Here is a 4985-nt window from a genome sequence, read left to right on the forward strand (position 1 = left end):
TTACAGGAGCACTCGTGACATTAAAACTAATATTCACAATAACAAAACCAAGGTGCCATAAATTGCAAGCAGAATCAGTTAACCTACTGGGATCTCATAGGTGCATGAGATACGGATCAAGAACTTGAACTACCAACATTAATTAAAGCTGCCAACATAAATTAACACTAGACAGAGGAGCACTATACGCAAGCATGAGCTTTACTGTCATCCCGGTGAAAAGGACCCAAGATTGGTACTGGCAAAACAGGTTGAGTGGCACTGTTAATCTACAGTAGGAGTAACAAAAACAGGCAGTCTAAACGAATCTGCAAAGCAGTCCGCGTTGAAATAGGAATACCAAACATGGTAATCTAACATAAGAAGCTACAACCAAAGTGAGAATTATATGAGATAATCAGTTACGCTAATGCAATCAAATTTGCCAGAATCAAAGTAGCGTGTACTAATCTCACTTATTTCAAAGAAGATTCACAGTCAATTAAATTCATATGGGACTCTGACAGAGACCTGGATACTAGGAAAGGGAATATGAGAAAAAACAGTTGAAACAGGAATTGAGTGCAAGGAACAGGAAGTGAAGGCCTGACAAAACGAATTCCAATTTCAGTTACCTCAGTCCATTGACAAGTCGGGTGTAGTCAGAACCAAGGCGTTGGCGGAGGGACACAGGTTATTGGTAAGGCTTCACCAAAGGATTTACAAATGATGCTTCTCATACATGGAGTCCCATGGGGGACTTCGAGGATGAGGGCGCAGATATATAGGCTGTCAAGGCAGACGTTTAGGCAGAGTCTAGTCAGCATCAAGACACAGGGTGGAGATAATGGCAGGCGAGTCATCAGGCTTGATACAGCTTCCAGACAGTACTGCAGTAGGTAGCTAGAGTGGATTGCAGAGCATTCTATCGGTGGGACAGGCTAGGGCAATGTGGAAATTAGTAGGCCAGGTCAGGCCTTATTTATACTCCTTCGTGGAGAGTCTGGTTGCATCTGGTTCAGGCTGGTTCATCGGATTCTTTAATTTTCATTGCTAATCCTCATAAGAACCTGAAATGGTCATTGACCGTCAGCAGAGGAAGGGTGGAAGACAAAGTACAATAGGCTAGCTTGGGTTGAGAAGAGTTTGGGTCAGGCATCAGTCATGCAGGTGTGAGGGGCGGAGTCGCCATTGTGGAGGTCAGGCAGACGGATTAGGACATGTCAGTGAGGCTTCATGGGAGACGTGTGAATTTTCTCGACTCGGAGGGAAACTGGCTGCTAATGGCTTTTGTCAAAGTGGATCTGGGATCGTACTGTATAGGATTATATTAGAAAACGGGACTTTGGTCTTTGAAGTGCAGGTGACTCTTTTTGGGCTTTGACATCAGGCCGGTAGCTAAACCTGACAAGGGGGTGAAAGACTATGTATCATGCTTGACGTGTCGTTAAGGTAACAATAAAGTTTTTCCCATCTTTGTTTCATTGTTAAGATTCAAAAGGAGTAGAGATAGTAAAAAATATTCTCACGACTTTCTAAATAGCCAAAACAAGAAAACGGGTCACTTGTACTGGATCCTTTAATGAAATATGTGTTATGTGGTCAAAATGACCCTGTTTTGACTAAAAGGAGAGAATTCCTAACATGGTAAAGTGACCCACCTTCGATGTACCCATTACCTTCCCTCTGCGTAGCTGCAATCAATCATTAAATCTTAGGCTAATTCAAACTCTTTAGATACGAAAAGTAAACTTTATTTACCCCTAAATAGCAAACATGAAAATAAAATTAAATGAATCTAAAATTCCAAACCATGAGAGACCATTACTGTTCTGCATAATCATTTTGAATAGCACTAGTACTACTTATTCTCACTGTCAAATAAGATCAGTCTTTCTCAAATACACATCTAGAGAATTCATTTTAGATAGTGGCTATCCGAATCCATCTGCAAAAGAAATCACTATTATCAAATTGGTAATATTAAAGTTCATCAATAATGTTAACTGTCGTACTGCACTACCCCTCTCTAAGCATCTGAAATAAATATCACTGTTCAAAGTTTCAATGTCTTTTTCTCTTCCACTTTATCTTATCTGATAGATCTCAAAGTACCTTGTCCTAGCCTTGTTTCATACTGAACGTCTATTGTATAATTGCCCCATTAATTACCACACTAGAGATTTTATTCTATTCATTTGCTCTAACAGATGTATGCACTTATGCATGCTAATGGACGTACGAAGGCACTCACACTAGTCTATTTTGATGTATGTGCATTTTCCCATTGCTCATTTACATGTCCTATTTAGTGCACTGACATCACAATCATGTGATTCCAGACTAACCAGGTCATTTGCGCGTCCGCAATCTTGTCAATGAGATTGGAAATATTATGTCTTTTGTCTCGTTTGAACATCCTGAGGAATTCAATGTCTATACTTCTCTGGCCCTCAAAAACACTCTAGATTGTACTGTTTTTGCATCCAACTGGCTGTCACTTGTTATCGACCTAGTTTTAATTGTTAATATATATCCAGTGCCCATTCACAGCTCAGCTACCAAACCCTGTCACCTGACACGCTAGGCTGGCACTAGTCCCAATGTCCACATAATCTTTATATTGTCACATGATATAAGTTAACTTCTGATGCTTGGATATAGGGCCACTTCCGCCGCTGGGGTTCTCCTGACCCTTTGGCTGCATCCAAATTTGATAGCCCTTGTAATGCACACTGTGGCCATTATTATCGCCACCATAACAGCAATCACTGGAACATTGTAGCATTCTGCGAAGAAAAAATTGTCCTCTTCATTATCCTCTCGTTGCAGAACTGTAATTGTCTCCAGTGTAGGTAGAACTTTTACCGCCTTGTGGTACACCCGTAGGTGTATCCTAAACACCCTTGTTGATGAATTGTAGATCCCCCGTCATCTAATGGAGGAACTGTAACTGCCCCTATGTTGCTGAACATGAAATATTCTGCGACTCTCATGCAAGTGCTTCCTGCACCCGCCTCAAAGAAGTATCGTAGATCCCTGGTTTGTCCCAGAAATGATCCTGAGATGACTCCACATGAGCCATCAAAGATTTTTGGTCCTTGTAGTAGTAGCGATGCAGTAGTTCCTAAGTTGTTTTCATTTGTCACCACTCAGTATGAGCTTGGGAATTCTCCAAAATCACCCTGTGTCCGTGTTTAATCATGACCTCTTAACAAGTCTATGTATTACTAAAGATAAATTCTTACTTTTTAACACAGGAATCTGTCATGAAATAACATGCCCAACATCATAGTCAATTACTAAAGACTGAAATTCCTCACTAAGCAAACATGGTCTTCATCCACTGACCCCCTGTTTTTTAAATAATTACTGGGAGAACTTTTATCATTAACTGATCACTCACAATTAAACCCTTAACTGCCAAGTACACCAATAGAACCCCGTAATGTTTATACCACTAACCTACATCAAATATAATGTTTGACTCTAATTTCTATGTTATGTATCTCAAGATAAATTCTATCCCCTTTCTAAAATAACATGTCATGCAGAAGAAATTTTATGTGAAAAAAACCATTTACACCACTGTATCCCAGTTATAGATTTCCCCCAATAAAAATTAATACTTCAACTCTTTTCCCACATTACCAAATGTAGCTTGTATCACACATACAAATTACTGCCACAACAAATCGGTAGCATTTCACGAATGACCCCTTAAAAATTCCATACAAAGAACGTCATCATCTAGAATTCCGAAAGGAAGTAAAAACCTCTGAGTATCCAACTCTAGAAGAAAACAATTGGTCTCATCCAAGGCACCACAACATTGTTAGAACGAAACAACCTGTTTATTCTAACCATCCTCAAAGAGTAACATTGCCTCGTCTAGTTAGCCTCGTAAATCCTGAAGTCCCCATTAACCTCAAATTAGCCCCAAATCCTCATTAATCCTCACTGGGGAATCCTCAATAAATCTTCATTGATACCACAGAACCACATTAATCCTCACTATACCACAGACCCGCAATAATCCTAACTGATGCCACCGAACTACATTAATCCTCAAAATATCTTCGAGATATCCTCTTTGATACCACATAACCTTACTGAACCACAATCCACGAATTATCAGCCATAGACTGCCATATTACCACTGGAGAATATGACCTCATAGAATATACCACCTCACCAGAAAATATCAACCATAAAACGCCAAAATATCACTGGTGAATATAACCTAATAGAATACACCACCTCACCAGAAAACTGTAAAACCACAATGGACCAATACCCACCACCAAGAGCCATAATGCCACAAAGAACCACAATCCCCACCCCATTGGCTCATAAAACCACAGATTACTACCAAAACTCAACACCAAGCATCATCACCATCAGAAATCATCACCAAGTGTCATCACCAAAAATTCCTTATAATATTTCTTAACTCGACGGTATTTTCCCACATATTTCACCTAGATGATTTAATTATGCCAACAATTACACCATATATTTACACCAAATCGCTGCAGTTGCGCATAATAAGAAAATATTGAAAGAAGAAAAAGAAAATAAATGTCAAATAAGATTGATTAACTAAAATATAAAACTTCTACAACTCCGTGTATTTCACATTTCATCATCCATTTGCAAAATATAGAGAGAAAAAATGCAACTGCACAGTGTCACCTTTTTATCAGTTTCCCTTGTTCTTGATCTTTGATATATGTGTCAATCTAGACCGACCTGTATTTTCATCTAAGACGACAAATCTGTTTCCTCTCTTTCCTTCAATAACTCTGAATGGACCCTCAAACTATGGACCTAATTTATAACTTAATTCTTTTCCCAAATTAATTTTCAGGAATACATTATCTCCAATAGCAATTTTAACATCTAATGATTTCGCGTTGCTTTTTTCCACCATTATCTCTCCTTTGCTGTAGAGATTAATGCCTCGATTGTATCCTTTCCATGATAAGGTATAGGTAACAAATCAA

The sequence above is a fragment of the Macrobrachium nipponense genome, chromosome 15, assembly GCF_015104395.2.
Source record: "Macrobrachium nipponense isolate FS-2020 chromosome 15, ASM1510439v2, whole genome shotgun sequence".
NCBI classification, from domain to species: Eukaryota; Metazoa; Arthropoda; class Malacostraca; order Decapoda; family Palaemonidae; genus Macrobrachium; species Macrobrachium nipponense.